Source organism: Charadrius vociferus, unplaced genomic scaffold (assembly GCF_000708025.1).
Source record: "Charadrius vociferus isolate BGI_N301 unplaced genomic scaffold, ASM70802v2 scaffold1355, whole genome shotgun sequence".
NCBI lineage: Eukaryota > Metazoa > Chordata > Aves > Charadriiformes > Charadriidae > Charadrius > Charadrius vociferus.
In genome coordinates, this window is record NW_009648478.1 from 36,547 (window position 1) to 44,538 (window position 7,992).

General features: G+C 57.4%; 1 pseudogene across 1 annotated transcript in view; it reads right to left on the reverse strand.

The window, feature by feature from the left end:
* LOC104287026 overlaps positions 1-7,992 on the reverse strand; it is a 12,879-nt pseudogene that overhangs the window by 2,992 nt on the left and 1,895 nt on the right. Inside the window, exons 2-22 of the transcript XR_717899.1 lie at positions 7,696-7,904; positions 7,488-7,607; positions 7,123-7,320; positions 6,647-6,786; positions 6,454-6,547; positions 6,194-6,283; positions 5,904-6,027; positions 5,579-5,721; positions 5,095-5,256; positions 4,866-5,006; positions 4,421-4,604; positions 3,933-4,065; positions 3,709-3,810; positions 3,419-3,585; positions 3,072-3,246; positions 2,821-3,014; positions 2,395-2,541; positions 1,299-1,465; positions 874-1,057; positions 499-624; positions 8-112 (exon numbers count right to left, since the gene is read on the reverse strand). The product of XR_717899.1 is annotated as a talin-1-like (transcript). The remainder of the gene's footprint in view (positions 1-7; positions 113-498; positions 625-873; positions 1,058-1,298; positions 1,466-2,394; positions 2,542-2,820; positions 3,015-3,071; positions 3,247-3,418; positions 3,586-3,708; positions 3,811-3,932; positions 4,066-4,420; positions 4,605-4,865; positions 5,007-5,094; positions 5,257-5,578; positions 5,722-5,903; positions 6,028-6,193; positions 6,284-6,453; positions 6,548-6,646; positions 6,787-7,122; positions 7,321-7,487; positions 7,608-7,695; positions 7,905-7,992) is intronic.

Sequence of the window (7,992 nt, forward strand, 5' to 3'; positions counted from 1 at the left end):
CCTCTTGACGTATATGCTCTATCATGCCCTCCAGCACCCATGTCCCCTTTGTGGCCTCATCCTCAACAGCCTTCACTGTCTTCAACAAGGAAGTGACATTTGTCACCATCACCTGTGGAAGGGAGAAGAACACCAGGTGAAGCCTCACACAAGCTCTGGGCTGCTGCCAGCACCTGTTCCTCCCTCATGGTTTGGTCCAAAACTGCCCTGTCCCCATACTCTACTCACACCATCTCATCTTGTTCTCCCATAAATGCCTCCTCTGAATGTTGTGCTCCACCTTTTATGTGCCCCTTCTTCCCCCCTTGCCCTGACCGCCCCCCAGTTGTCCTCCTGCCCCCAGGCAGGCAGAGAAGCCCCCATGCCCCATCCCCTCCTTCCTATCACATCCAGCTCTCCCCCCTTGCCCTGCCCTCCCCCCAGTTGTCCTCCTGCCCCCAGGCAGGCAGAGAAGCCCCCATGCCCCATCCCCTCCTTCCTATCACATCCAGCTCAGACCTTGGCAGAGTTTTTCAGCTAGTAGACAGCAGGGTCATCCCTGGCTTTGCCAGCAGCTGCCTTGGTGGCACTGATCAGGTCCCCAAGTGCCTTGGCTACATCCTTCACAGCATTGATCAGGACCACCTGGGGGAGAACGAGACCAGGGCAACAGCTTGGCTATAGTTACACTCAGGCTGGGGCTGGTGTGGCCCAGCAGGGGGAAATCTTGGAACCCCAGAGCACCCTGTATACATGGAGTCCAGATCAGCCAGCACCAGCCAAAGCCCAGCCAGCCCTCTCCACAACACGCAGAGTCCAGAGCACTACACAACACCTCAGCCCCTTCAAGCAAGCTATGAGCAGCCTCCTTTCACCCCATGCACCCCATCCCACCTGAGTCTCTGGGTCTTCAGATCCCAGGCTGGCAGCGCCCAACTTCACCACCTCCACCAGGTGGGTGATGGTGGACACAGAGGACTGGGCAGCCTGGGCTAGCTTCTCCTGGCTGGCCGTGGCATTCTGCACCAACACCTTGGTGTCCTCCACCAGCACCTTGGCTGTCTTCAAGATGCCCTCCCTAGGGAGAAGAAGGGACTCAGAGAGAACACAGCCCTCTATACACACACATGCTCCTTGGGGTGTAGAGAGACTCTAGATGCTGCCTTCTGTACATATGAGCTGGAGGGGAAACAGAGCCAGTGTGACCTGAACTTGCAGCTCTCCTTGGCTGGTCCACAGCTCAGAAAGACAAGAGACTGCAGGACACAGCCTGCTCCCCTTCTCTGGCTGAGCAGAGGTTGGGCGAGGTGCCCAGGTACCTGTGGTCAGCAAAGATCTCCAAGTTGTCCTGATTAAGAGTTCCTGCCACGGCAAACATGACGGTGGTGTCAAGGTCGGCAATGACGCCAGAGAGGGTGCTGGCTGCTGTGATGCAGGCTTGTGTCCTGTGGTTCCCAGCCTGCAGGGCTGCCAGCACGTGAGACACCTGCAGGATGCGAGTAGGGTGACTAGGGAAACAGAGCAGGTCCAGGCAACCCCCACTGCACACCTCCTCCGACACCTCCCCAGGACAGAGCTGCTTCACACCAATGAGGGGAATCAAGAGTCATGTGGCCTGGACGCCCCTTCTTAGCTTCCATAATTTTACCTTGTACCTATCGTGTTTGGGGGTCCAGGAGATATTGGACTCTACTAGTTTCCAAATTAATAAGGTTTGCATAATGGGCATCAGAACATTGCAGCTCATTCCTTCTTTAACTGCTCAACTCAATTTCTGTACTTGGGCAAGCACTCATAGGAGAACATGTTTCCTGATGGAAAGCAATCTTGGAAAGGAAGGACCTGCAGGAGGCCCTGAGTGTGCAGACACGTACCAGGCACTATGAACAAGTGTTTGTTTTGATTTTGTAATCTTGCTTACAAGCATCGCTGCTCTACCCTTATCAACTAGAGGTTTTTAGACATATTTTTGTCTGTTATTCAGAAGTGTGCTCTTTAGATTGACTGATGGACAGAATGCTTTCCACCATGCCAGTAAAAGGTACAGGAGAGATTGATCACCCAGCATGAGCTGCAGGTTGGCTAGAGACACAGAAAATGCTACACCCACCACTGCAAGAGCTGATTTGGAGGGCCTTGGGCTGCCACTGGTGTGTAGATTAGTCTTCCCTAGCAGGACATCATCAGCATGTCAGCAGTCACACTCAGTCATCACAGCACCAGCTGCTGTTACAAGTGCCTGGAGAGGGGGATGCATCCTCCATCCCATCAGCTGAACCAGGCCAGGGCTGAGAGAGCCAACAGAGCCCAACAGGCCAAAGGGAGAACCCAGCACAATGGCTCCAAGGGCACGTGGCTCAATCCAGCATTTCTCCCACCTCACTACGCCATCGCACCTCTCTCCAGGCTGCTCACCTTCTCAGAAACCTTGCGTGTGTTCTCTATCAGCTCCTTCTTGGTGTAGGCATCACTGGGGCTGCACTGCAGAGCTCCAGCCTTAGTGACCAGGGCAGCACAGCTGTGACCCAGCTCCTGCACCTGGTGCTTGATGTGGGAGCTGATCTGAAGGGGAACATGTGCATGATAGTGCCAGCAGGGAACTAAGCCCCACATCTGTGATACTTGCTGGGAAACACCAGCCACCCCCACCCAGCTTCTCTCTCCCAATCCAGGAGGAAGAAAAAGGAAACACAGCTTTGCTCCATGTTTCCACACTGTGTTGCAAGGGAGGTCTGAATGCTGCCTGCCCCCAGTTCTGACAGGAGGTTCAAGTGCCTCCGTCCTCTGCTCTTATGCCCCAGCAAATCCTGCTCTGCCCCATGGCATACCCCATGCTCACACCTCCTTGTTCTCTGTGGTGAGTGCAGCCAGCTTGGCCTCTTGCACCAGCTGCCCATAGTCATTGGTGAGCTGGTTGGCCAGTATGCCCAGCTCATCTAGGTTGGTGGTGGATTTGGTGACCTGCTGATGGAAGAAGCCATTGGCCCCTCGTCCAGCTGCAAGAGACCATCAGGAGAATCTGGCTCCAGCCCCAGCTCAGAGACCTTGTAGGGTTTGACTGACTCTTCCTCTCTTCTACCCCCAGCCCTGGCCAGGTCCTCTCCATGCTCCCCTCACCTGGTTGATGGCCTGGGTGATAGAGTCCACCATGTCCCCCACAACACCTGCAGCGCTGGCTGCCTCATTTAGGGTGGTGGCCAGGTCCTCCACCACTTCCTTCATCATCTGCATGGCCTCCTCCAGAGCCTCCTGGGTGTGGGCAGCTTGCTGTAAGGATGAGCCAGAGTGAGGGAAAGCAGGCAGCAGCTCCCCTCCTGCCAGGGATGCCGCACACTTACATAGCCCCGGCCAGGTTTCCATGTCTAGCATACATGTGTGCAGCATGCAGTACCCACACGCTAAGGGGAGCATGCTGTTGACACATGCCCCTCCTGCTCACCTTCAGGTTTCCACTGGCCCCCTTGGCTATATACAGCATCTGCAGGATGGACTTGGCCAGCATTTTGGTCTGGTCCAGGAGGTTCATCTCCTGCTAGTAGGTGTTTTGGAGGCAGTGCCAATAGCTGCTATAGTGAACGGCTCAAAGTACTAAGCCATCTGGGACACCTAGGGAACAGCAGAGTCAGCGCCAGCAGCTTCCAGTCCCAGCTGCCTTGTGCCTCTCCTCCCGCTGTGAGCTCTTCCACATGCATCAAGCGCCTCATCAGCAGCTCCCCATCCCTGCATTACCTTGTGCCCCAGCTGCAAGGCCTCAACCCATGCTGCGCTGGCCATGGGCTTGATCAGGTTGCTGATCTCCTGAACAGCTGTGATCATCTTGTTGTGCAAACTCTGTCACAAAGAGAAGGCATCATGTGAGGCTGCAGTGGGGCCAGGGTCACCGCATGCTGCTGTGAGCCAGAGGGAAGGACACCCACCCCAGTTGAGCTTGCAGCAGCATGTGTCTCACCCACCTCCTGGTGGATATCTTCTTGGGGGGCCAGCTGCTGGCTGATGACAGCGAGGGAGGCCTGGTCCATCTCCCACATGCATCTGTTCAGCACCTCAATGGCCTCATCACACTCCCGCTGTCCCAGAGCTTTGTCCCTGTGTGACAGATGGATCAGCCTGGTGCTGGCAGGCGCTATGCCACCCCTTCACCCCCAGCCTCAGTTGGTGCTGGCGAGGGGCAGGACCCCTTCTCCTGGACCGGGGGCAACTTGGTGTCAGAGCCCAGGCACACTGGCACACATCCCCATCAACCTGTGCCAGGGCTGAAGGAGCAGCTCCCATACAGGATGAGGGATGGCATCTTCCATCTCATCCCTTGCCTCCCCCCCGGCTGCAGCTGAGAAGATGATGAGCCAAAATGTCCCTGGGGATGCTCACTTGGAGTAAGCCTGAGCAGGGGTACCCACCAGTAGATACAAGGCCATGGCCAAGCAGGCAGGACTTGCCTCACCTCATGTTGGTGATCAGCTTCTTGATGGAATCTCAGACTGTGTGAGAGCGGGTTGGCCAGCACCAACCACTGTGGTAGGTCCTTGGGATTGACAGCCAGAGAGCGGGCGGTCTGGATGAGGCCAGTAGAGCTCTCCAGCATGGTTCTTGGCTAAAGAGATGATGGGCTCCATGGCTCTATACCCCTGCATGGGGAGATGATGGGCTGGTGACGCACACAAGGGACTGTGCATGGGAAGTTACCCCCTCCCTCTCCCATGACCCTCACCCCAGAGCAGCCCCTCGAAGCCCAAGGCTTGCTGCCACCTCCCCATCACACCCTCCCCAAGCTCCAGCCCCATGCTGGGGCCCCATCCCAAGCTCAGGGGGAGGCACAGCTCCTCCCCACCCTTCAGCAGCCCCTGTCACAGCCGATCCATCCCCTCCCTGCCCCTGCAGCATCCTACCTCTGGGCTGATCTGGGCAGGCACAGTGGCAAACTCCGGGTTGGAAGCAAAGGCGGTCAGGTTATCCACAGCCTCTATGAGAGGGGCAGTGGCAGTGTGGCACTGCTCCCAGTTCTCCTTGTTGAACTTGCCATCCAGGGCCTGGCGTGGAGAGACTGGGGCAATTATCCATCTCCCACCACACCCCAAATCCCATCCCCACCATGGTGCCCCAGCAGGGAAACTGCACCTTGATGGTCTTCACCAGATTGGTTGTGCTGTTGGCCACCACCTTGGCTGACTGGATGAACTGGCACTTGGCCACAGAACTGGCAGTGTGGGAGGAGGCCAGGTGGCACGTGTTGCACAGGGACGAGGTGTGCTTCGCTGCAATGGTGGCTGCTGACAGCACCTGTGGGGAAGAGCAGGGTGAGGCAGGACCCACTGCATCTGCCCATCTCCACAGCTCTCCCTTCCTGCCAGCCCCACACAGGGCACCAGTGACTGCAGAGGTCCCTCTTGGGACCCAAGAAGGATTGTCAAGGTCCTGCACACCCATACAGCCCCCCATCTGGGCTGTTACTGTTGCCAGCTAGTTCCCAGTACAGCTGATGGGGCCTGATGAGACACTGCCCATAATTTTGGCCAACTCTTGGGACACAGTTCTTCCCACTAGCCTCACACTCCCTTTTGTACAAGAAAATGCCTGTAACAGTGCCCCACTTCATGCTCACCTGGGACTGGGTGCAGGCAGGGTCCACCAGGTTCTGGCAGGCCATATGGATGGCTTGGTTAGCTATGGCAAACTGAGCGGGGTCTACCAAGCCCTGCTGTCCAGCCTGGCTGTTGAGGTCTGAGACACCCACAAGGTAGGCAGCTTGGGAGCATGAGAGAGGTAGTGAGAGCTTGCACATGGTGGGGAGGCTCAGAGCAGGCATGGGCTGGGAAGGAGGCTAGCAGGACCATCCCACGGGGCCAGGCTTAGAGGGCAGGGGAGAGGTGCATATGGCAAATATGCACCAGGCGTAACGCCCAGGGCTGGGACCAAGTGCGTCTCACCTGGGCAACTGCTTCTTGTCAGCCCACAGAGAGCTATGGAGGTGGCACTGATAGACTCAACGAACTTGGGCAGTTTGCTGTTCTTGGCATTCTGGGAGATGCCAGCCATGGACTCATCCAACACCTGCAAGACACACCGGTTAGAGACCACCTCCCGCTCCTGCAGTGCTCCCAGGCTCAAAGCTCACTGTGCTTATCAACAGGGGAGGAACCACCTTTCCTTTTGTCCCCACATCCTTCCCAAACCTTCCCATCCTTCCCTAAACCTCCACCCCTAGCTTAGGACTCACCTTGGAGTTCTCCATGACGCTGTCGAGGCAGGTGAAGTAGGACATGTTGTTGATGGTCTGGGTGGGGTTCTCCAACAGCTCTTTCACCATCTGCAGGGACACGGCTGTCACATCCAGGGGAAGGGTTCATGCCCTCCCACTTGCACCTCTTCTTTGCTTCCTCCCACCCCTCACAGTGGGGCACAGCTGCCCCCTCCTCACCATCTCAGCACCCAGCCATCTCAGCCCCTCCACTGCCTTGGCGAGATGTGGCTTCTCACCTCCAGCTCCTGCAGGGTGTTGTTGCACTCTTTCTGGCCTGGCACCTGCTGAGTGCACATGGTGATAAGCTGGTTAATGCTGTCGGTCACAGCCCTGCCAGGGACAGGGGAGAGAGACCCACAGATCAACACCAGCTCTGTCACCTGGCCCCACTGCTACAGCAAACAGCTCACAGGGAGAAGTTCCTCCTACCATGCCGCTGCCTCTGGCTGATTCTTGAGGTTGGGGGCTGTGGGGTCAGCAGAGAGTGCCTTTGCAGCCAGCAGCAGCTTACTGGAGGACATGGAGATGCTCTTCAAGTTCAACACCACCTGTGTCTGGTCTTCCTTATTCTGCAAGAAGCCAAGGAGAGTTACCTGCAACAGGTTTCCAAGCTCCACACCAACCCTGGGTCTTCTCTAGTGGTTTCCAAGCTGAGCCGGTTCCCTTCATCCAACTTGTCTGCCAGCAGCAAGGATATGGCAGCAACGCTCGTTGAACCAACCCAAGCAGCTTTCCCCCTGCTGCTGCAGTTTTGCACAGTCCCAGATCCCCATCTCACCAGCTGTGCTGGCCATAGCCACCCTAACCACCACTGCCCGACCACCCTGCCTGCGGCTGAGCTGCCTTCCCAGGCACCCCAAACCTCTCACCGTACCCAGGATCCCCCAATGGGCATTTGCTCTCACTGGAGACTTGCTGGCCATCTCCACTCCTGCCTGCAGGAACTCACTGAAGTCCTGCCCAAACTTCCTGGAAGACATAGCCAGGTCTTGAGAGGTACCACGTGACACCTGCACCAGCTTGTTGGCAGACTGGTTGAGCCCCACAGCCACCCGGTTCAGCTGGCTCTGCGCCTCCTGGAAGCTCTTGGTGCTGGGAAAGAACTGGAGGCAGAGAGAGGGGTTAGGAGAGGTGGCAAAGAGGATGGAGATGGAGGATGAAGATCTGGCACCTGCTTGGGGACACACTAGAGAGGAACCCAGTGCGGACGGACTGGTTTGCATCCCTACAAGGCTTCCCCCCCTATCCCTCCTGCCCTGGCTCAGCTCACCAAATCCACCAACAGACTTTTGCTGGCCTCTCCCACCATGCAGATGGCAGCGTCCACATCCCGCTGTCCTGGCAGACAGTTGACACAGTGGCTCAGGGCCTGTGACACTGCCTTGGCCTCCTGCAAAGAAGCAAAGAGCAGTCACCATCCCCCAGCCAGCCTCATGCCCTTCCCATGGGCTGGTGGGGGGCACCAAGGCTCCCCCCACCTGGGCCAGGCGCTGCTGGCTCTCTGGGTCATGGGGTTTGGCCACCGCTTTCTGCGCCTCCTCAATGAGGTTGTTGGCTTTATCCATGACATCGCCAGCGCACTCCAGCATGGCACTCTGTGCCTGCGGGTTGGGTGTGCTGGTTGCCACACCACAGGCAGCCTGGCTGAGCAAGTGCAGGGAGAGGGGCACCTCTCGGGCAGCGATCCCTGGGGGGAGTGGAGAGGTCAGTTGCTGCTGGCACAGCCCCCTCCCCTCTCCCAGCCCCAGCTTGGACTCCACTACCTGTGTAGTTCT